Below are 25,205 nucleotides of genomic sequence, written 5' to 3' on the forward strand. Positions count from 1 at the left end.
ATCTCAAAGGACAAAAGCCTCAATCCTGAGTTCCCCATTGTATTTATTGAGAAGCTTCAAAAGAGAAGGTATCTTTCAAAGTTGTTAGTTGTTTCTTGCCTGAACTGCCACATCAACATCAATCTCAGACATGCCATACAAGCTTCAAATGTTTCCTTCTGCAAACATCATATGTTCACCAAGATAGTGTTCCACCCTGGCAGGACCTGTGCTCCAAGGTCTGCACTTTTATCTGTGTTATGGAAATATTCTGGCCTTCAGCCATTTTCTCACAAATAGGCCAAGCCATTGATCTTGAGGCTTGCTCTTGTGAAGCTTATGTATATAGTGGAGAGGCTTAGCCTACTATAGGTAGGCCTAATTGTTACTTCCCAAGGACCTCTTTTGTTGCTCACATGTGGCCTCTCTCTCTCTCTAAGCCCAACTCTGCAAGTGAAACCATTGCCTTCCCCTTGCTTGGGACATGACATCCAGGGATGAAAGTCTCCCTGGAATCATGGGAGATGACTCCCAGGGATGAGCTTGGCCCTGCCACCATGGGATCAACAATGCCATCCTGACAAAAAGGGGGAAAAGAAGTGTAACAAATAAGGTATCAGTGGCTGAGAGATTTCAAATAGAGTCGAGAGGCAGTACTGGAGGTAGCTCTTATGCGTGTTTCAGTTAGATATTACTACCTGTCATAACTTGCCAACCCCCAACTGAGGCCATTCTTGATAATTGTAAAGAACATCTAGGGTATTATATAAGATTCCACAAAGATTCCATTCACTAGGGTAACTCTCCAAAACCTACAACTTCCAGATGGGTGCCTGGACCAGATAAGTCCTGAAATGCAGAGGAGTCAGTCTTTCTAGAATATCAACTAGTTTCATCCCCCAACCTATATTATCAACAGCCCTCTCCAAAAAGAAAAAGTTAGAATGGGCACAGCCCAAATACCCCTAAAGAATGGGAGAAAGATCAAAGGTGATGGTGGAGTTATACAGAGAAGATCAGGTTTTAACAAATGAGTATGAATGCTGAATCATTATACTGATATTTCTTTTAGTCTCCACTACCTTAGAGCAGCTAGAAATAAAAACCTAAAAGTGTGGAATTGTAACCCATATCAAATTCTGAAATCTGTTCTACAACTAATTGTTGCAATGTACTTTGAAATTTATTGTTTTTATGTATATATGTTATTTAAAGAGAAAGATGAGTATAACAGATAAGAGAGATTTTACAAATAAGTATGACTGCTGAATCACTATATTGATATTTCTGTCAGTCTCCAGTGTGTTGGAGCAGCTAGAAGAAAAAAATGAAAAATCATGGAATTGTAACCCATACCAAACTTTAAAATCTGTTCTGTAACTACTTGTTAAAATGTACTTGGAAACATATTGGATTTTTTTGTATATATACTGTGTTTCACAATTTAAAAAATATTAAAAACAAAAATAAAGAATCAAATCAGATATCCTGGCCAGCAATGGGGACAGCCAAATCAATAGGCAAGCCCTCAATCTTAGGGTTTGCCCCTATGAAACTTATTCCTGCAAAGAATAGGTGAAGCCTACTTAAAATTAGTCCCAGCACTTCACTCTCTCTAAGCCCAATTCTGCAAGTGAAATCATTGCTCTCCCCCCTACATAGGACATGACATCCAGGGCAAAAGTCTCCTGGGTGATGTGGGAGATAACTCCCAGGGATGAATCTGGCCCTGGCACCATGGGATCAATAATTTCATCCTGACCAAAGGGGGAAAAGATACTAATAAAGTGTCAGTGACAGAGAGTTCAAATAGAGTTGAGAGGCTACTCTGGAGGTTGTTCTTATGCAAGCTTCAGTTAGATATTACTACCTATCATAACCTGCCAAAGGCCAATCAGTACTATTCCAGCCAATCCTAAAGAACACCTAGGGCAATGTATAAGGTTTTGCAAAGATTCCAGGCACTAGTGTAACTTTCCAGAAACCTACAACCTCCAGATGGGTCCCTGGACCAGGTAAGTCCTGAAACTTAGAGGGCCTTGCCCCATCAGAATATCAGATAGTTCCAACTCCCTACCCCATATTAGTGATAGACCCTTCCAACATGAAAAAGTTAGAATGGCCATAGCCCAAACACCCTAATGAGAAGAATGGAAAAGATCAAAGGTGATGGTGGAGTTATACAAAGAAGATAGGATTTAACAAATGAATATGAATGCTGAATCCATTAAATTGGTATCTCTTTTAGTTCCCAGTATCTTAGAGCAGCTAGAAGTAAAACCCTAAAATTGTGTAATTGTAACCCATATCAAATTCAGAAATATGTTCTACATCTAATTATGGTGCTGTGCTTTGAAATTTATCACTTTTTTATATCTATGTTATTTTTCACACACAAAAAAAATGTGGTGATAAAAAATATTTAAGCCTTCCAGCTTAAATATTTTGGAGTAGCTAGAAGGAAAATTCTGAGATGATAGTATGGTAGCCCATGATAAACTCCTGGATCTGTCCTGTAACTACTTGCCGAAGAGCGCTTTGAAAACTATTGCTTTTTTATTTCTTTTCTTTGTATATATGTTATACTATACAATGAAAAAGTTAAAAAAAAAAAAAAGGCTTAGCTGTCACCCCCAGAGAACCTCTTTTGTTGCTCAGATATGGCCTCCCTTTCTAAACCAACTTGATACAGGAACTTATTGCCCTTCACCCTATGTGGGACATGCCAGGCTGTAAATCTCCCTGGCAACATGGGACAGAGATCCCAGAATGAACCAGGATCTGATATCAAGGGATTGAGAAAGCCTTCCTGAACAAAAGGAGAAAGAGAGAAATGAGACAAAATAAAGTTCAGTGGCTGAGAGATTTCAAGTATTTGAGAGGTTATCTGGAGGTTATTCTTATGCATTATATAGATATCCCCTTTTAGTTTATGTGTATTGGAGTGGCTGGAGGGAAGTGCCTGAAGCTTTTGAGCTGTGTTCCAGTAATCTTGATTTATGAAGATGGTTATATAAAGATATAACTTTTACAATGTTACTGTGTGATTGTGAAAACCTAGTGTATGATGCTCCTTTTATTCAGGGTATGGACAGATGAGTAAAAAATAGATAAATAATGGGGGACAAAGGATAAAATAAGTTGGGTAGATGGAAATATTGGTGGTCAATGAGAGTGGGGGCCAGGGGCATGGTATGTATGAGTTTCTTCTTTTTTCTTCTTGTTTCTTTTTATGGAGTGAAGCAGATGCTCTAAAAAATGATCATGGTGATGAATACACAACTAGTGATGATATTGTTTGCCATTGATTGTACACCATGTGTGGAATGTATGCATGTGAAGATTTATCAATAAAATATTTTTTGAAAAAGAATCCAATCAAAAAGTAATTTTGTTTCTATGGTAATTCAGGGACTTAAATCCCTGCAAATATCAATAGCTAACCACACTGCATATCATCTCCTGTCTTTTGGACAAGTGGAAAAAATGAAGTCTACCCTAAATAAGTATTTGACTAAATTATCAAGCCTTACTATTGGTTCTGCTAAAATAAGGTAAAGGTATTTCTCCACTTGCATTGATGTTTGGGAGATCTATAAATTTCAGGTTTAAACCTAGCCTTTTATCTGAATCAATAGAAAATACTTATAATCACATACAATACTTACAGGATTTGACAGTTTCCATAGAGTCATTACAGCACTGTGTGGCTAGATGCTGAAAAATTCCCCGAGTCTGTATGTTTACACCAAGTCTATATGAAAGTGTTTTGATGACAGAATGGATAGTCACTGTGCTGGGAAGGACCCTACTGGGTGTTACTAATCACTCATACTACTATCAAAGTGAAGAAGAAACCCAGATATGAACTGGGTTCATACGAATCTATACTTCGTATGTGAGAATTGCATTGTGCCAGTTTGAAGCTGTTGTATACCCCAGAAACCATGTCCTTTTATCTGATCCAATCTTGTCGGGGCAGCCATGTTTCTTTTAATCCCGATTCAATATTGTGGGGTGGAAACTCTGATTGGATTAGTTCCATGGAGATATGACACACTCAGTTGTGGGTGGGAATATTTTATTGTATTGTTTCAATGGAGATGTGACACACCCAATTGTGGGAGTGGCCTCTTGATTACATGGAGATGTGACTTCACCCATACAAAGTGGGTCTTAATTAGTTTACTGGGGTCCTTTAAAAGAGGATCCATGTTTGAGAAACCTCAGATGTGACAGAGCCAACATGAGACCTAGACATTTGGAGATTCAGAAAAGAAAATGCCCCAAGGGAAGCTGTTTGAAACCAGAAGCCAAAGACCCCAGCAGATGCCAGCCATGTGCCTTCCCAGTAGAGAGAGATGGTTTGGACACATTGGCCTTTCTTGAGTCAAGGTATCTTTCCCTATGCCTTAGTTTGGACATTTCTATGGCTTTAGCACTGTAAACTTGCAACTTAATAAATTCTCTTTATAAAAGCCAACTCATTTCTGATAAATTGCATTTTGGTAGCTTTAACAAACCAATACAGGCCATATAACTGAATGGAATTCCCATTCCTTAAAGGCCCTTACCTCAAGTTCTCTAGAGTGTAACTTACAATAATATGCAAGCTAAAGAGAAATGACTCTCTAATGGATAAACAGCAAAAAGAGATAGACTGTTTAAAATTCTTTCTTTCTAGTTATAATGAAAATTATAATTTTGATATTTATTTTATTTCATGTCATTTGAACTTATAAAATTATTATTTCTCCCCATTTAAAAAATATGTATCTCAAACTCACATAATTTTGTATAACTACAAATCATCCTGAATATCATTTGAAGCTTTGAGAAACGCAGTTCTTTGAGATGATGTGTCAAACCCAGTGATTGGATTATTTAAAATGAGAAGAAATGAAAAATGTAAAATATTTCCATAGACTGAAAACACTATTACCCTAATATTAAATAATACATTTAAAATATCACCCCTCACTGTGTTACAGAATATAATGATTGGAAAGAATTTTTAACCAATCAAGCTGAATATAATTATACTCAAATGTCAAAGTCTCCAAACAGTACCACTGGACCCCAGTTGCTCTCTATCTTTTTAACTCTTGGGGTATGGTTTAATAAAGCTGAAAATGGATATAAATATGAGGAACAAATATCCTGGCCCAAATGGTGGGGGTAATTTCTCCAAATGGCCTGAAATATATCATCCCATAAATATGAGCCTACTCTGTTTTCAACCTAGAAATTACCAGTCCCCATACTTAAGGACACTAAGATAATTAAATGAACTATGTCTTTTAATGTTATTGCTGTGAATGCAAGACAATTCAATTCTACTTGTGTACAATGGATTTTACCATCATGGAAAAATTTAACAGAGGGATCAAATTGGGACCATGACTGAACAAGAAAAGACTTATTGAATACTATATTGGGGGTGGAGGGGAGGATAGATAGAAACAGGGACTGGAAAGCCAACTCATGTTTTAGAAATACTGGCAACCATACTGCCTTAGGGAAACTGCAGAAACATGCAATTCTGATGCAAACAGGATGGAATGATAATCTGATATAGGACATAGAAGTAGGAGCAAAATTAGAATGGACATGGGGAATAACTTGGAATTGGAGAGCTTAGAATGAAATACTATTTCAACAAAATATACAGAATTCTCACAAGCTCTCACCTGTATCATCAACCAACAACTAGCTATTTAACAACTACAGAATATACTTACTAAACTAAAGGATTGTATCTACTTAATGGGAATAATTAGGTATTGGGCATGATGCAACCTATGAGAGAATAAAGTATGATGCAAAATGGTTGATCATAGTATAGATAGATAAGATGTGATTTGGCATTTTCAGATCAAAACTGCTAAAACCTGAACCAATATCATTAATTTATTAAAGGATGTAAACATATGTTTACATATACACATACAATAGTTTAGATGGGTGACTGTCATTCAAAGAGATTTAAATGACTAATTCAAATGCTACTATTGACATTGACAGTAGTAAATAATGGTCAGTTAACGGGTTTTTCAAAGATTGGGAACAAGCTGAGCCCTGTTCCCTACAAGTTAACAGTTCTATATTTACCCTTCAAGAAGTAAAAATAAACTTTAATAATGGATAAAGGGCTTGGTGGGATATGTATGTCTTATATTGGTAACATGACTTTGGAAGATGGAATTGTTTCTATCAGGCATGGTTTAAATTGTAAGAATAATATAACTTACATAATTCATGGATATTCTACAAGAAATATATTGGGCCATGTGAGAATAATTTTAAATCAAAGCTTTAGAACACCAAGCCCCACATGTTTATTATATATTAGTATCAATTGGGAAAGATTGAAATGAAAACTAAAGTATAACTCAAATTGTAGAGCACTTAAAAAGTTACTAAAACTAAACAACTAATCATATAAAATTGTTATAAGATGAAGGATAATTTTTATGTTGCTAATCAATAATCTGCTGTAACTATACTTCATAGGTATGATATTTTTCAAAGGTTATTAATGTGAAGCTAATATTCTTTAAAATGTTTAGGTTAATCCTGTCATAATCTCAATAATTGCCTTATATTGTTTTGGACTTAAATATACAGAAAATTAAGAACAGCTCAAAAAGAAATCAGCTTTGCAGAAGAAAAGGAAATGTCTTCATATAGATTTTGGTGGCAACGGCATGGCTATTTACTTAGGTTGGATTGTTTGTTGTGTGAATAAAACTGTTTAAAGAGAAACAAGTGCTAGAAAATGTGGGAAAAGAGATGTACCTATCCACTGTTGGTAGGGAAGCTGAGAGAGAGACACAGCCCCTCCAGAGGGCAGTGTGGCAGTTCCACAAAAGGCTAGGGTGGGATTGCCATATGATCCTGCAATCCTGGTGCTAGGTATTTTCCTGGAGGAACTGAGGGAGGGGACATGAATGGGATTTTGCACACTGGTGTTTATGGAGGCAATGTTCATGATTTTCAATGGATGGAGGTGGCTTAAGGGTACAGTGACTAAGGAAAGGAAGAACTGTGTTGTATACACACACTGGACTACTGAGTGGCTACAAGAAAGAACAAAGTTGTGAGGCATGCAACTAGATGAATGAACATTGAAGACAGTATGTTGAATGAAATGTCAGAAACAAAAAGACAAATATTATCATGCCTCACTCATATGGACTAACTATAATATACAAAGTTGAAGAACTGAAGTCAAGACATTGGGTTACCAGGTTGGGACCTATTGTAAAGGGTTCTAGATTGTAAGCTCTTACCACAGTCACATCTATTCTGGAGTTGTAACTGTTATTTCTAATTTCTGAGATACTGAGCTATTTGTGTATAACCTGGTTATTCTCTGAAACTTTGGGTACTTATGTGACACCTGAGACTCAGAGTTAGAGCTCTGAAGCTATGATAGTCAGCATTACACCATACAGCAACTGTTAAAAGAGTTGAAAAAGTGATCAGATTTCAACTACAGATATGAATGAAACTGATCTGGATAGAACTAAGGTAAATCAGAATATAGGGCAAAGGATGATATGGTCCATATTTTAAAACTTCAAATTTTAAAATATGGCTGGAGATATATATATTTTTTTACTGATTCTTGGGCTGTCACCAATGATTTGACTTGGTACTCAGGAACTTGGAAGAAACATGATTGAAAAATTGGTGGGAAGGCAATGTGGATGAGAGATATGTGAATGCACCTTTCTGAGTAGACACAAAAATGAGGTTATTTATGTCCCACATGAATATTCATCAAAGGTGACTTCAGTAGATGAAGATTTTAATAATCAAGTGGGTAAGATGACCCATTCTATGGATATCAGTCAGCCTCTTTCCCCAGCTACTCCTGTCATTGCCCAATGGGCTCATGAACAAAGTGTCCACTGTGGTAGAGATGGAAGATTTTTTTTATTTTTATGGACTCAGGAACAATGGTTCTGCCTCTGAAGTTATTTTACCTTCACATTGCCCCTTTTCTGAGCCCCCCAGTCCAGAATGGCAACGGCTTTATTTATACAGGTCTCAAAGCACTCTCGTTTGCTTTCTATGCAGTAGCCTTGGATCGTGCCCATCAGACATAAGGAGTTTCCACATATCTTTCCTGGATAACTCCATATCCAATCCTGTCTTTCTCTGAAATGGCTGACTGGCTCCACATTTAATTAAACCCTCATGTGGGGCACCATTCTCTGGGGCCTCCCTTCCTGAAAGCCCAGAATTTTCCAGAACATCAGTTTCTGGTTTATTTGTACCCGAGTTGAGTTCTCAGCTTATCTCTTTCCTGTGACATCACACCATAAGCTGTGAGGAGAAATCAGGCTACACATTCTGCATTTAATTTGGAGATCTCTTCTGATAAATATCCAGGTTCATAGCTTTTAAAATCTGCCTTGCAGCCAAAGCCATTAATCAATTTTGCCAGATTATCTGCCATTTTAAAACAAGGATCTCCTTCCTTCCAGTTTGCAATAACACATGCTTAATTTCTGTCTAGTGCCTGGCCAGAGGCATCCCTAGTGTCCATGTTTCTACCAACAGCCTCTTCAAAGCATTCAAGGTCTTCTCTATCAAGTTCCTCACAAATCCTCTAAAAGCTTCCTTTTATATATTTAAAAAGCCATTTCAACATGTTTGGTATTTGCAAACCATAGCAACACCCCACTTCTCTGGTACCAAAATCTGTTCTAGTTTGCTAGCTGCTGGAATTCAATATACCAGAAATGGAATGGCTTTTAAAAAGAGGAATCTAATAAGTTACTAGTTTACAGTTCTAAGGCTGAGGAAATTTCCCAGTTAAGGCAAGGCTATAAAAATGTCCATATTAAGACACCAAGAAGAGGTTACCCTCTCTCAAGAAAGGCCAATGAGTTCAGTGTTTCTCTCTCAACTGGGAAGGCATGTGGTGAACATGGTGATGTCTGCTAGCTTCCTCTCCAGGCCTCCTGCTTCATGAAGCTCCCCAGGAGGCATCTCCAAAGGTCACTGGCTGATGGACTTGGTGTTTCTCTTGTCATTCTGTCATGGTTCTGCAGCTCTCTCTTTCTTCTCAAAAAGGAACTCTCCAAAATATCTCCTCTTTTGTAGGATTCCAGTAAATTAATCAAGACCCACATAGAATTGGTGGAGACAGTATCCATCTAATCAAGTTTAATACCCACAATTGATTGAGTCACATCTCTGTGGAGATAACCTAATGAAATTTCCAACATATAGTATCAAATAAGGATTAGAAGAAACCATTGCTCCCACAAGATTGATTAGGATTAAAACATGGTTTTTCTAGGATACATAAATCCTTTCAAACCAGCACTCCCTCTTCCTGGCTTTGGGTACAAGTACTTGTTTTCCCCACTCAATTGCCATTGATTCATTATGTCTCCATAGTATATTACTTGCCAAGCATCAAATGTTAGACCTGAAGCACAGGACCCCTTTCCCCACAGGATGTAACCTACCTTTGGCAAATATTTTGGAAAGCCTCTTTTACCACAAACTGCCCCAGCCCAGCATCTCCTTCACCCTCCATCAGCTGCCCTTTTGCAATAACCTCCTATTACTTAGCTTCCACTCTCTGGTATGTGCATTCTTGTGTAAACTCCCCTCATTTACTACATGCCCTCTGGCATTTATAATGCTGCATGCCCAAGACCATGCTTAAATTTTAAACTTTACCAATAGAAAGCTGCCAACTCCAAACTTAGCCCCCTATTTCTGAAAACTAGCCAACAGGGAACTGCCTAACCCTTGCCCCACAACTCCTTAACCTTAAGCCTTAAAAATGCTATCCCTTGCCACCTGAGAGCAGCTGTTTTCCTCTTTCTGTTGAAATGCTATGATCTGTTTTTCCCTGAGATAAAGCCTTTGCATGAACTCTTTTGTCCCACCTTTCTTCTTATTGAGTTTGCCTTTCATCAAACTGTATAGTTTGGGACTTAAAACCTTCCGTTACATTCAGTACCAATTTGATGGGGCTTGTTGCATCCTCAATTTGGAACATTACGTCTAGGATAATTATTCTCATTTTTAAATTGGGCCTCAGATCCCTCATCTGTCTTCCTTGGATAAGACTTTTCTTTGGTCAGGGTCACTATTAACTATGTTGGATTACAGTACAGACTCCAAATCCCAAATCCAAAAACCCCTTTTACCCTCCCAACTACTGTTTCTTTAGTGTGATTCTAAAGGTTCTGAAGTTGGAATTATTTCCCAAGAATTGGACCGTGTTCTTGGGTACTTATCATCCAGTTCAGGTATTGGTAATGAGTCCAGCCTTTTTCTGCCATCCAGATGGCCATTTCAGTTGTCAACATCCTTCCCAGGTCAGTTGGAGTTTGGACTCTTTCCATGATTTAATGAGGACCCAACTGCCGGTTTGGTGTTGATGGGCAACAAATTCAAGAGGTGGGATCTGGGCCAGCAAGTCAAGGAGCCTGAGGAATGATAAAGCAGAGGATAAAGTCAGTACAGAATTCTTAAGGAAGAGGTCCTTTGTAAAGTCAGCTACTGGCATGGTCTGTCCTAAGGCAAAATTCTTCTCTGGCTCTGGACCTGTAAAACTCAGAATAAGTGTTTTGCTGCCAACTTACAAAGGAGGGGCACTCATAGGATACAAGGAGAAATTGGAAGGAACACAGGGATCACTGGACCCAAGCAGTTTCAAATACCTGCAGGGCAACTCCATTAGATTTCAAAGCTTAAGAGTCATTTATCTTTGGGGCATTAGAAAGTGGCAGTCCCACCCTTTCCAAGGACCTATGCAGTGGCCAGCCTCTCTCCGAATGCAACCATGGGGAACACTGGGGAGGCCACACCCTTCTCAACTCCACCTTCTCCAAGCATCAGGCCACACCTGGGGCCTTCTGCCATTTCTGGGGCACACACCCAACCCCCACACTTGGTGGCAGCTAGGCTCCCCCAATCCCCAAGTAATGTGCTCAACCCTCTCCAAGGCCTGAGGGAGCACCACTTCTCCACCTTGAGGTGGAAGGCCCATCCTCTAACTTTGGGACAAATTCGCTCTCTCCAACTTCTTGGGTATGTTCACTCTCCCATCCCAAGGCCACCAGACTTCAGACCCCAGCTTCCATAGTTCTACCCCTGAAGCCATTTTTCCTTCAATGTACCCCTTCCCTGGCAGTAGCTCTTTTTATACTAATAACATAACACTCTTGCTGGCTTTCTATGTAGTAGTCTCATGTCATCCTCATCAGCCAGTCCCATGGGTATTATCAGGTCCCTTCCCAACAAGTTACTCCAAGCTTCCGGAATGTACAGCAGGGGACTTATAATTCAGTTATCTTCCCAACAGATATTAGTAGGCTTGAAAATGGGGACTTTAAATATTTCCCCTTTTACCCATGAAACTGTGAGGGAACTACTAGAGAATTTGATCTCCTTTGGGATATGGGTCACAGAAGATTGAGCTGCCCCAGTGTCTGCCAAAAATGTAATTTCTTCCTGATATGGGCCCACCTCTAGATTTACCAAAGGCTCCCATTGGGCTCTTAAGATGCAGAGGCTCTGATCGCCCTAATTCTAAAAATTCATCAGCACTGTCACTCTACCTTCTTTCTTTAAACTAGGGCATTCCCTTTTGAAATGACCAGGCTTCCCACAGTAATAACACCCTGCTGAGTCTTGTTCCCTTCTTGCTCCTTTATCCCTTTTGGCCTAGACTGTTTCTCTACCTCACTTCTGCCTCTCTCCACCTCCTGGCTTTATCTCTAATCCCTTCTTGACCATGTGCTCAACATGACCGTAGCTTATTGTTTCTACTTTCCTCTTCTCTTATTGCAACCCACTATAACCAATGGCTTGGAAGGGGAAGATGTTCAACTAAATGACTTAGTTTCTGCACTTGGTGGGCAGTCTTGGGAACACCCAGGAAGTGTTTGCAGCGGTTCCTCAGCCAAGCCTGTCCCTCACCAATCCCTGCTGGCCCATCCCTGGTGTTGGTCCCCACCCCCAGAGGGGCCAGCAGCTGCACAGTCCTGGGAGCTTGGAGGTGGGTCATGCATGGCAGAGGGGTTTGGGGGCTTAGACAAGTGAGCTGGACAGGTGCCAAGCCCATACTACCAGCCCTGGTGCCTCTGCATACCCTGTTCTGCCAGGTAGCTCTGGTTCCCCTGCATTCCTGGGCTCACCAGAGACCACAGGTCCCTCCATGCAGTAGTGACCAGCACAAAAGCAATGGCTACAGAGCTGCTGGGGCTGGCATGTGCCCTGCAGCCACTTCAAGCAGGGCCTGTTCTCAGCACTTCTTTTATGCTTCATTGTTGAGTAAACAAGACCCCTGGTAACTGGTACCTAGGAGATGCCCAGTGACTACCTGATTCCTCTGTGCTGCTTCTCCAGAGCAGATTCAAAGCTGAGAGCTCCCACATATCCTTTCACAGCCTTGACACTGAACAGTTCTGAGCACCCCCCTCTCACCTGCTCCCCACCTCCCTCTCATACAACACCACAGATCATGGTGGTGTTGTATGAGAGCCCATTTCCCTATGGGCTATCAAGGGGAATGTTCCTGAGAGACTCTACAGGTACCTCCTCCTTTTTTTTCCTTGCACGGTCAACTGTCTTTACCCATTCTGAGTCTTGCCTGGGTTCCTTTGTCTCAGCACTCTTTTGCTTCATCTGACTATGGCCCTTTCCCTCATGGGAAAAAGGAACCATGGATTGGGGCTCTGCACTTGCTTATTCAATGCCAAGCTCATCAAAATTCATCCCAACCACCAAGGCACTACTTAATAGTCTTTTTCTTACCTTAGTCTGTGTACAGAGTTACCTGGTCACCAGCAGGCAGATTTTCCCTTCCCCTATTCTCCCTCACAATCAGTGGGTCCAAGTGTTTGGTCTTGAGTCCTCCTGGCTGCCAGAGGTAGGCCCCCAATGGTGGAATCAAGACTGTTCAATCAGCAGGATGCACCTTCCCTTCATTCTCCTACTGGGATCCTCCTCTGAAGCCTCAGATCCCAGAGGAGCCCCCAAATTATTAGAAAGAATGCCATACTTGAAATAGAATAAATTCTCACCTGATTGTGGAAAATATAAGAATTTATTCATGAGCTTGCAAGAATGGACACCTAGTCAAAACATGGTGGTTGACATGCCAAACAATAGAATGCCAAAAATCTTATACCTAAGCCTAGCATGCAGTCCTCTACCTTGTTTCTCCCCTGCCTGGATACTCCAGGGGTTACAGTCTATCTGGATAGTCTAATTAATCCAAACTTCCAGCCAAAGGTTCCCCCTTTTGATTATGTTTTACATTTCAATAACCGTGGCTCTTACTTCTTTAAACTTGTTTCTACCCATTTGGTGCCAATTCTAGGCTTACATCAGAGCTCTTCCCTTCCTGCAAGACAAGTTGGAGCTGTCCTGCAGCCCTTTCCTGTACCATCTTGTGTGAAAGCTAAACTTAATTTTCTTACACACTCAAGATAGTTGCTGTTGTTGGGATCCTTCAACACAAAATTGAATTTTCTGCAGTGATTCATTTTTCTGGAGATTGATGCCATCTGGTTCCTCAGGATGGGATACCTTAACAGGGAAGAAACCAGTGGCAGAAAATTCACACAGTGAAAAAAAATTAAAAAGAGTTTAAGCTGAACTGCTGTGAGACTGCAGGGTTCCAGAATTGAAAAGTGTAAGGAAATGGGGGCACTAAGTGAGGGAAAAAATTTGAACACCTCAGAGGAGCAGGGGTAAAAATACTGCACAAAATCAAACAGAGTAGATAAAGATTTTCAGAGGAAGAACAGAAGAAAGGAAGATTTCTCCAGGAGGTGCAACAATTACACAAACATGCAGTCTTTCAAATTATACTGATGGAGACTTCTGGGAATATGGTGGAATAGGATAGGCAGAGCTCACTCCTCTACCATAAAACTGAGGTAGTTCACAAATTTAACCTCAGTATTATTGTATAACTTTATGAGTTTATGTGTATCACCTCAGCATTATTGTTGTATAACTTTATGAATTTATGTGTATTATTTTATGCATTCATGTGCATTATTCTGTGTATTTGTGTGCATCACTACAAATTGAGGCATTCATAAAGGTAAAATTGCAAGCTTTCTCAAAGGAAGAAAAGCAGAATGTCTGCAGTGCTGTAAATCATGTCCAGGCTTACTCAAGCCTGTCCAAAGATATTGGTGTGCAAAGAGGTAGGCTGCCAGGCTCTTGTCATGTCCAGGAGTTACCTTTATCTTGGACAAAAGAGTTCAGCTAAGGGCCATATAGTAACTCCTACCCTGTAAGTTCTGTTTCTGAACTTTTCCAGTGTTAACCACCCATTCCCTTAGTAACTCCTGCCTTGCTCACTAGCCTATATTATCTAGAAACAAACAATATTTGGGGCTCAGACTTAGGAAAAAGAGTCCTCTGAGTCTTCCAGCAATAACATTTTGACCACTTCTTAGAGACCAGGTGCTTTCTTGGGTAAATGGAGTTTTCACTACTTCATTTCTGGTGCAGTGGTGGAGAAACTCCACACCCCAAGTAAGAGACACCATTGTGTCCCCTCCCTGCCTCTGGGGAGGACTGAGATGTGGGCCAATTTCAATCATCCCAGGGCATCCCCAGAACTTTTTCACCCAGTTCAGGATGATCTGACTGGAAGGAGTCACTGGTTTCCTTGGACTTGGGAGGGACCTCAGCAGCCCTGAGAACTGACCCAGAACTCCACCCATCAGACTGGTAAGAATGGCCATTTGCTGAGCACCCGCTGATCCGATATAGGGACTGTCCGGTTCTGCCTTTCAGCCATAAGAGGAGGCTGATACCCCCTATACCAGGCCAGGTAACCTTCAGAAAAGCTGGAGGAGAAACCCCCAGTAGTTAGATACACTTTGGTTTTGGGAGGGAGTCATACATAACTTGTCATGTTGTCGAGTGCCTGGTGTGTGAAAGTGCGTGACTGAGTCATGGCTCTGTCCAGAGGCTTTGGCATTGTGTCACCCATGCAGCAAAGTGTGTGTCCTGATCTGCAGGTCCATGAGATCTTGTTACAGCTTGCACAGCAGTGCCCTCGATCAAATGGGAGAGTTTGTGAGGGTCTGGGTTGGGGGTTTATACCAACCTGTCTTATCCCAAGAGAACCCTAAATTCTCCCTCATGGGAAGCAGCCAGAGATGGATGAAGTGATTATCATCTTGTTTATTTGTTTATTTGTCTTCTGGTGTCCCCAGAGGATCACTATGGGAGGTACTGAGAGCAAAACCCCCTTAGTGTGCCTCACTAAGAACTTTAGGATAGGTTTTTCTGGAGACTATAGAGTGAAGCTCCAGCCCCAGGAGTTGCATAAATTTTGCCAATTGGACTGGCCCTTTTTGGAGTTGGATGGCCATCTGAGGGGTCTTCTGACCCCTAACTGATCCAGGCCATCTGGCAAGTTTTCATGGAACAGTCTGGACACCCTGACCAATTTCCATATATTGACTCCTGGCTCCAAATTGTTAATTCACCACCATGGCAAAAAACTTGTATTGAAAGCCGTGCAATAGTCCTAGTGGAACATGCCAACCTGGGCATTCTGTTCCCCAGCGCAGTTGCTGAAAAGAAGTAAGCCCGCACAGACACGAAACTTCAACCCCAAAAGGCCCTCTGCTACTGACAGAAAAGCACCCTGACCACCTAGATAAAAAGACAGAAAAACTGCCACCACTGTTTCCGCTCTCAGCCCCAGCTCCCAGCGACTGCATGTGTCATGGCATAGATGCCTGAACTTCGGCTCCCTCCCCATTGCCAACAGAAGCTCTCCACGACTCTGAGCATCAGGGTGAGACCATCCAAGCCTCAGCGCCCTCCCCGCTGCTGACAGAGAACTTTACCTCCACTTTCCTAAGTTTATACCCCTGGAAAAACCTCCAGTCTTCCCAGCTGAAGAAGAAAATCCATTGCCTCCACCTTACTCAGCTCTAGCCCCTCAATCCCTGCCACAAGCACCAGCTTTGGTTCCGGAAGCACCTTTGGTTTGGGAGGCATCATCACCTCCTGCGATGACCTCTACTGAAAACTCTGCCTCTTCAGGTACCCCAGCCAGCTCTCCACAGCTGTGTCTCATCTCACCAGGTCTCAGTCCACCCAAACTCTCTCCAGAGATCCCGCAGATCCTGGGAATCTTCACTCACAAGCTGGGAAAAGCCTTCAGTGCCCCAGAGGCTTTACAGCTGCCTCCTGAAGAAAACCCAAGCGCTGTTTTACTATGATCCAGAAGGCCAATTCAGGGAGGCCAGACCATGTTCGTCTACCAGCCTTTTTCAGTTTTTGACCTCATCAACTGGAGAAACCACACTCCCTCCTACACTGAGAAGCCCCAGGCTATGATCAACCTGCTCCAGTTGATTATACACACTCATCGACTGATGTGGCAGGATTGCCATCAGCTCTGCATCACACTCTTCAATGCAGAAAATCACACACAAATTTCACAAGCTGCCCTGAAGTGGTTGGAAGAAAATGCTTCTGAAGGGGAGATGAATGCATCCCAATATGCTCATAACTCCTTCCCAGATGGTGGGACCTGTATACCAAAGCTGGTAGGAACAGTTTGAATCTCTACCAAGATGCACTCATTCAAGGCATGAAAGAGGGGACCAGGAAAACAATAAATATGTCAAAAAAAAAACCACCTCTGAAGTCCTGCAAAAGCCAGATGAAACTCCTAGCCAGTTCCACAAGCACCTCTGTGAAGCCTTTTGACCTCAGGGTCAAAAGATATTCCTTTTGACCCTGAGGCACCAGAAAACCAGAAACTTGTTAACTCTGCATTTGTTAGGCAAGCCCAACCTGGTATCCAAAGAAAGATGCAGAAATTAGGAGGGTTTTCTGGAATGAATATATCCCAGCTCCTTGAAGTGGCTAGAAAAGTCTACATGAACTGAGACCAAGAGGCACAGAGAGAAGCAGACTGCCAACTAAAGAATAAAGCAGACCTGCTTGCTGCAGTGCTCACGCAGGGCACCAGAAAACCTCCATTCTCAAAACCTAGCACTTTCAAGCATCCAGGGCCAGAAAATAAAACACCCACTTATTGGAGGCCACCCAGAGAATGGAGGAGAGCAGCTCCACTGGGAAGAAAACATTGTGCTTACTGTAAAGAGGAGGGACACTGGAAAACAAAATGACCCAATAAAAAATGGGAAAGTGGAAGTAAGCAACCAGCTAGCTATGAGGAGCCCATATCTACTAATTTTGTAGGCCTAGCAGGCCTTGAAGACAATTCAGACTGAGACACACCGGGTCCTTTCATACTTGGCGCTGGGAGCCCATGGTCATGATGACAGTAGGGCGCCAAAAAATGGACTTTATTGTAGATGCAGGTGCAGAACTTTCTGTTGTCATGCAGCAAATTGGGCCTAAAACTAAAAGGCAAACCACCATTATTGAGGCCACTGGCATTTCAGCTCAACAGCCCTTAATAGCCCACAGGTGTCTGCTGGGATCTTGTGAAGTTTCTCATCAATTTCTGTACTTTCCTGACTGCCCAGTACCTGTGCTGGGCCATGACCTCCCCCCTGACAAAGCTCCAGGCCCAGATAAGTTTCAGTGCAGAAGGGGGATGTTTCCTGACATTAAAAAACCCAGAGACAAAAATCATGGTGACCTTGACAGCCCCCCAAGCAGAAGAGTGGTGCCTCTTTCTTGCCAAAGAAAACTGAAACCACCCTGACCATCCACAAATGCCAGGAGTTGATCCTTCTGTTTTGGCAGAAAACAGTCCACATAGGCTAGCAAAAAATGCCCCTCCAGTCCTTGTGAAACTCATCTGGGAGTTGCCCCATTGTGTCTTAAACAATATCCAGTCCCCCAGGAGGCCCAGGTGGGAATTCAGGCACACACCAACTACCTGCTTGTTCATGGTACACTACAGGAGTGCCAGTCCCCATGGAAAACTCCTCTGCTATTGCTATGAAAATGTGGCACCAATGATTACTGCCCTGTTCAAGATTTGTGGGTCATCAGCAAAGTGACAGTTACACTGTATCCCATAGTATCAAACCTGTATACTCCATTGAGCTTAATTCCTGCAACAGTATCATTTTTCTCCTGTCTTGACCTGAAAGATGCTTTCTTCTGTGTTTGTCTGGCACCAGTCAACCAACCCATTTTTGCCTTTGAATGGGAGCATCCATGCACTGGAAAAAAGCAACAATTCACCTAGATGTGCCTACCCCAATGATTTAAGAATTCTCCCACTATATTTAGCCAGACCCTTGGAAATAGCTTACAGGAATTCCACAATAAAAAGTATAATAGTGTACTCCAATATGTGGATGATCTGCTCTTAGCCAGCACAACTTCACAAGACTGTCTAAAAAGTTTTAAAGCAATCCTGACTCACTTAATTCAAAGAGGCTACAAGGTCTCTAAGAAAAAGGCCCAGATTTGCAAGAAACAGGTGAAATTCCTTGGATTTCACATTGCTCAAGGCACCAGCACCTGGGGGTTGAAAGAAAGCAAGCCATCTGCCAGATTCCTACACCCACATCTCAATGACAAGTCTGTGGCTTCCTAGGGGCCACAGAGTTCTGCTGCATCTGGGTCCCTAACTTCATTGCAGTTGCCAAGCCCCTGTATGAGAAGCTGAAAATTTGCCTCTACCCTGGGGAGCTGAACAACAAAAAACTTTTGAAACTCTAAAAAAGGAACTCACCCAAGCCCCAGCCTTGGGTCTCTGGGACACTGACAAACCTTTCACCCTGTACATTCATGAATGACAGGGAACAGCCACAGGGATCCTCATTCAGAAATTAGGCTCCTGGGACTGCTGGGTAGCTTACTTATAGGAGCAGACAGACTTGGTGGCCAAAGGATGGCCTACCTGTCTTCTGGCCATTGTGGTGGCTGTCATTCTAACCCATGATGCTGAGAAAACTTTCAGCCAGCAATTAATCCTTCACATCCCACACCAAATGAAGGCAGTTCTCCAGCAAAAGGGACATCATTGGCTTTCCACTTCCCAGCTGCTAAAATATCAAGCCCTCTTATGTGACAACCCGAATATTCAAGTGGAAATTGTATACAGCCTAAACCCAGCTACTCTCCAGCCAACAGGAGAAGGTCTGCCCAAGCATAAATGTACAGAAACCTTAGAAGAAGTGTTCTCCAGCAGACCAGATTTAAAGGACCAGCCTTTCTCTTACCCTGATGTAGAATACTATATAGACAGAAGCGGTTTTGTCCACAAAGGATGCAAAAAGCAGGGTATGCAGTGGTAACCCTGGACTCAATTGTGGAATCTGGGTCCCTCCCCATAGGCACCTTCACTCAAAAACCGAACTCATCACAGTCACCAGAGCCCTGCTGTTAGGGGCAAATTCTGTGATCAACATCTACACTGATTCAAGGTATGCTTCTCAACACCACTTAACTGCATGGGGCCCTATACAAAGTAAAAGGACTGATCAGTGCTGGAGGAAAGGAAATAAAGCATAGCCCAGAAATCCTGACCCTCCTGGAAGTAGTATGGGTCGCCGCAAAGTTTGCCATTATCCACTTCCCCGGGCATCAGTCAGGAAACACAACAGTAGCTTGAGGGAACTGACTGGCTAATAAGGAAGCCAAAGCAGCAGGTTTAAGGGGAGCCTACTTCTCCGTAACAGCAGCACTCCTGCCTGAACCTATAAGTGGTATACAGCCAAAATATCCTGAGATTGAATGTTCCTGGCTAAGCCAAGAAGGTGGTGCCCTCCTATCGAATGGGTGGTGGAAATTCAAGGATAGTCTATTAGCAATTCCAGAAGCACTCAGCCCAACCCTGGTTTTGCAAGTTCATGAAAATAGTCACTACGGAAAAATAGCCCTGGAGCAGTTTCTTCAACAGTACTTTTATATTCCTCGACTGTACCAGCTTGCCTGGGCAGTCTGTGCTAAATGATAACTTGTGCTCAAAACAACCCCCAACAAGGGTCAAACCCTCCCCACCCCTGGAATTCAAGTCGCTCGGCAGATGCCATTCAATGACATTCAAATAGACTTCATAGAACTCCCCCGGGCAAAGGGGTATCACTATTTACTAGTAGGAGTCTGTACCCTCTCAGGATGGATGGAAGCCATCCCCACTCACTCAGAAAAAGTCCAGGAACTGGTCTGTTTCTTATGCAAAGAAATCATTCTGAGGTATGGCCTGCTGAGCTCCCTGGGCTCTGACAATGGACCAGCAGTTGTGTCCCAGATCATAAGAAATCTCAGCAAAGCCCTCTGCATAAAGTGGAATCTTAACACAGCATATAGGTCACAGAGTTCAGGAAAAGTGGAGTGAATAAACTGCACCCTGAAGTCACATCTGAAAGAACTCTGTCAAGAAAACAATCTAAAATGGACTGATGTATCCCCCATAACCTTGTAAAGAATAAGATACAGTCCCACAAAACAAACCGAATTTTCCCCATTTGAAGTTCTGTTTGGACAGCCTCCACCACTAATAAAAGAACTCCAAGGAAATATTATTACACAATTTGCAGAATTAACTTTATAAAGGCAGCTCCAGGGCTTAAGCTCCACTCTGTCTCAGTTGCACAGCTGGGTAAATAAAAGATTCCCACTACAATTAGCACCCCCTGTTTACTTCACTTTTACCCAGGATCGCTAGTCTGGGTAAAAGATTGGAAAAGTCAGGCATTAACACCTACTTGGTTAGGGCCCTATATGGTCTTCCTTTCTACTCCTACAGCTGTTAAGGTTGCCAAGATCATCCTCTGCATCCACCACTCCAGACTAAAGCCTGGAAATGGCTTAACTCCATCTTGGAAGTGCCAAACTGACCCAGAGAAACCACTGCATCTGATTTTGCATGAGAAAACAACCTGCCTTGCCCCCACCACTTCAGAAACTGGGTGGTCTATGCATGGCTAGAGCCTGATAAAATATTCAAGACTTGCTTCAGTCACCCTGGAAGCTGACTGATCCACACATGGCTGAAGACTGAGGAATTGACGCATGGACTTCCCAGCCTGCCAGGTCTGTGGACTAATTGTCTTTTTCTTACTCTTTGTGTTTGTTTTTCACTTAGCAGCCTTAGCCCTCCTAGAAATAGGTAACCTGGAATTCTTCCTAAGAACTGACTTTACTCTAATTTGGTGGGATCCCTTATATCCAGGCAACTTCTCCCTTCCTATATAAGTTGTTTTTCCCAAGGTCCCTTCGGGATTGCTGCCCCAGAGTGTTACAATGAATAGGAAGCCCTCAAGGTGCCCTCCTACAAAGAGCACTAAGTACCACCAGCTGCTGTGTGCTATACCAAATGAAAAACCTGTGAGGTACCCTCTTAAAATAACACCAAGTACCCCCAGTTGCAGGACTGAGCATTGCAATCTTGCTAATCTTGGCATTTTAAATGTTCACGATATCCGGTGGGAAAAACAAGTCCAGGTGCTCTTTGGAGTGAAGTGGTCCCCTAAAGCCATCACTGACCCCACCCTATATATAAAGAAAACCATGAACTCTTACACCTAAGAAAAATTCCAGGTATTCCATTCCTTCTATAAGGAAATATAAGAACAACCCCCAGCCATTCATATAAGAAATTAAAATTTGCTCTTTCAACCAGCAGAACAGGTGGTCTTCTCCCTAAATGTGTCCTCCTGTTATGTCTGTGGATGAATAAAAATGGGGGACCAATGGCCATGGGAGGCAAGGGAACTAACGTCAACAGAAAAAGTAAATGTAATTGCCTCCCGGGCCGAACCCAGCAGATGGAACCTCACAACTTCCACAATTGGAAAAAACTGTGTAACTAGATGGGGAGAAACCTTCCCAGTTCCAGTTGGGAAACTAATCTGTCTGGGACAACAGTATTATAATAAGAGTAAAAATGCCACCTTATGGTGGAGGTCAGATAAAAATCACACAGCTCCTGACCCGTCACCATTGGCCTCTTTTCCCACCCTAAAAAATTTTTGGAAAGACGTTTCAGCTCCAGGGGTTTGGAAAGCCCCTGAAGGGTTATATTGGATCTGTGGCAGAACAACCTATTCTGAATTGCTTGCAGGGTGGTCGGGAACCTGTGTGGTAGGAACATTCACCCTTCCTTCTTTCTAGTCCTCCTAAAGCAAGGGGAACTGCTAGGATACCCAGACTATGAATCAGAAAATAACCAGGTCCAAAAGAAAGGCATACAAATAGGGAACTGGAAAGAAAATGAGTGTTCTCCTGAGAGCATTATCCAGTATTATGGGCTGGCAACATGGGTGGAGGATGGGTCATGGGGATATCAAACTCCAATTTATATGCTAAATGCATCATTTGACTTAAGGCAGTGGTGGAAATAATCAGTAAGGAAACTGTCCATGCTCTGGATCTGTTGGCATGGCAACAGACAAAATTTAGAACAGCCATCTAACAGAATCAATTGGCTCTTGATTACCTGTTAGCCAAGGAATGTGGTGTATGTGGAAAATTCAACCTTTTCAACTGTTGCTTGGAATTAGATGACCAAGGAATAGAGGAAATCACCAATTGCATGAGAACCCTAGTCCATGTCCCAGCTCAAACCTGGAATGGCTGGGGCCCCAAAAACCTATTTGAAGGGTGGTTCTCAGCTTTTGGAGGGTATAAAACTCTAATTGGAACTGTTTTAGGGCTGCTTGGTATATGTCTTATGATCAAAAGGGGGAAATTGGGTAGTTTACAAGTTTAACCTCAGTATTATTGTATAATTTTATGAATTTATGTGTATCACTTTATGCAGTCACGTGTATTACACTGTGCATTTGCATGCATCACTACAAATTGCAAACTTTCTTGAAGGAAGAAAAGCAGAATGTCTGCAGTGCTGTAAATCACATCCAGGCTTACTTGAGCCTGTCTGAAGATATGTGTGCAAAGAGGGAGGATCCCTGGTGTGTTTCTTGTCATGTCCAGGAGCTGCCCTTATCTCAGACAAAAGAGTTCAGCTAAGGGCCATATAGTAACTCCTACCCTGCAAGTTCTGTCTCTGAACTTTTCCAGTGTTTACTACCCATTCCCTTCATAACTCCCACCTTGCTCACTAGCCTATATAATCTAGAAACAAAGAATATTTGGGGCTCAGACTTTGGACAAGGAGTCCTCTGGGTCTGCCAGAAGCTTTGGCCGCTTCTCAGAGGCATAGGTGCTTTCTTGGGTAAACAGAGTTTTCACTACTTTAATACCACTAGAGAACAGGAAGAAAACAACTAAAGCAGCAGTTCTGGAGTCTGGGTGATCAGAAGGACATCTGCATTGTTATAGAAGACGTGGATGGAAAAGCAGAGAAACAAAGACTGAGAAACTGGGGTGAGTGTATTTAATTGCAATCATCCCTAAGGTTTTCAGCCACACAATGGCCAGATCAGATGGCCAAAAAGCAGCAAACCTTTGCTTTAGAGAGGTGGGGGAGGAAATCCTCTCAGACCTACACTCTAGCATTCCTGTGAAGGAACATAGGAGATAGTAGATTAATCTTAACCACATAAAAAGACCCTGCTGCAGTGCCCAGCTCAAACCCCCATCCTAGAGGCAGGCCACTGTGGTGACCTGTACTTGGAAGAGTCTATGAAGCCTTCCTCTTGGATGTAGAGTCAATCTGACAATTGGTTGGTGAAAGAAACACTCACCCTGGGTCCCCCTGTATCAATCCTTTCTGTGCAGGGATGCAGGGCACTCACTGCAATCACAGACAGAGAGATTGGGGTGAGGGAGCTGAACTGCAATGCAGGTGCCCATCCCCCACACCAACACAGTCTTGCTGGCCAGCAAAAAGAAATGCATTCCTCTGTTGGCTGTTGGCTGGTAAAGTTGGACGTCCCAGTCCTGCAGCCTGGAGTCTTTACACCCAGGAGTCTGGGAATTACCAGACCCAACGCATCTAGCAGGCTAGAGTCTTTGCCATCATGCACAGAGCGCATCCCCCACCACTGGAGCGGGTGGTTTCTAGCACACCTGAGGGTTTGCAGCCTTGACTGGATTTTTACTTGGTCTGGATCCTGCCCTGTGGACTGCCACAGGGATAGGTTGATCGTGGAAAAGAGGTGGCCCAACACTACCATCTGCTGTGAGGATGGGAAAAGTTCAGACCAGCAAGCTGCTTCTCTGTCCGGACTCTGACAGAATTTTGAACAGTGCTACCCCCACTGAGATAGCCCATGATCATGGTTTGGCTGGGAATTACTAAAAAACCAAGTGCCAAAGGAGACCTTCAATGCAAATCCAAGTAAACAGCAAAATATTAGATGAGTAAGGGAAATTAACTTTCAAAATAACCTTAACAACATAATCAGATGCCAAGTAACCAACAAGAAAAAAATCACAAACCACATGAAGAAGAAAGAACATATGGCCTGTGTGAGATGAAAAGGAGAGATGTTTATTTGGTGCAAAATTTATATTTTGGGAAATGCATTTCCAAATTTAACTTGTATGGTCAGTTTAGTTGAATACCATAAGTATATGGAATCTTGAATAGGGCATGAGATTTTGTTGATTTATCCAGGTTAGTGTGGTGCGCCAAGTAATTTGGGCAGTGGATAAAGAAGTATTTGCAAAGTCCCCTGGGGGGACTGGGGAGAAAGGAAGAAATATTCAACTTCCCCATTTGGGGAATTTCTGATATTCTCACAAGCAGTGGGGACAACCACATCAATAGGCTGAGCCCTCAATCTTGGGGATTGCACCTATGAAACTTATTCCTGCAAAGGGTAGGCTAAGCCTACTTAAAACTAGGCTTAAGTGTCACCTCCAGAGAACCTCTTTTGTTGCTCAGATGTGGCCTTTCTTTCTAAGCTAACTTGGCAGGTGAACTCACTGCCCTCCCCCTATGTGGGACATGACTCCCAGGGCTGTAAATCTCCCTGACAACATGGGATAGAAATCCTGGGGTGAGCCAGGACACAGCATCAAGGCATTGAGAAAGCCTACTTGACCAAAAGGGATGAGAGATGAATGAGACAAAATAAAATTTCAGTGGCTGAGCGATTTCAAACAGAGTTGAGAGGTGTTCTAGTCTGCTAGCTGCTGGAATGCAATATACCAGAAATGGAATGGCTTTTAAAAAGGGGAATTTAATAAGTTGCTAGTTTACAGTTCTAAGGCCAAGAAAATGTCCCAATTAAACAAGTCTATAGAAATGTCCAATCAAAGGCATCCATCCAGGGAAAAATACCTTGGTACAAGAAGGCCGATAAAGTTCAGGGTCTCTCTCTCAAGTGAGAAGGCACATGGTGAACACAATC

General features: G+C 42.5%; 1 long non-coding RNA gene across 1 annotated transcript in view; it reads right to left on the bottom strand.

The window, feature by feature from the left end:
* Positions 1 to 6,533: 6,533 nt before the first annotated feature.
* Positions 6,534 to 25,205, bottom strand: part of LOC143671180 (uncharacterized) — a 152,762-nt gene continuing 134,090 nt past the window's right edge. Inside the window, exon 3 of the long non-coding RNA XR_013169502.1 lies at positions 6,534 to 10,442. This is a non-coding gene — a long non-coding RNA (uncharacterized LOC143671180). The remainder of the gene's footprint in view (positions 10,443 to 25,205) is intronic.

Source organism: Tamandua tetradactyla, chromosome X (genome assembly GCF_023851605.1).
Source record: "Tamandua tetradactyla isolate mTamTet1 chromosome X, mTamTet1.pri, whole genome shotgun sequence".
NCBI lineage: Eukaryota > Metazoa > Chordata > Mammalia > Pilosa > Myrmecophagidae > Tamandua > Tamandua tetradactyla.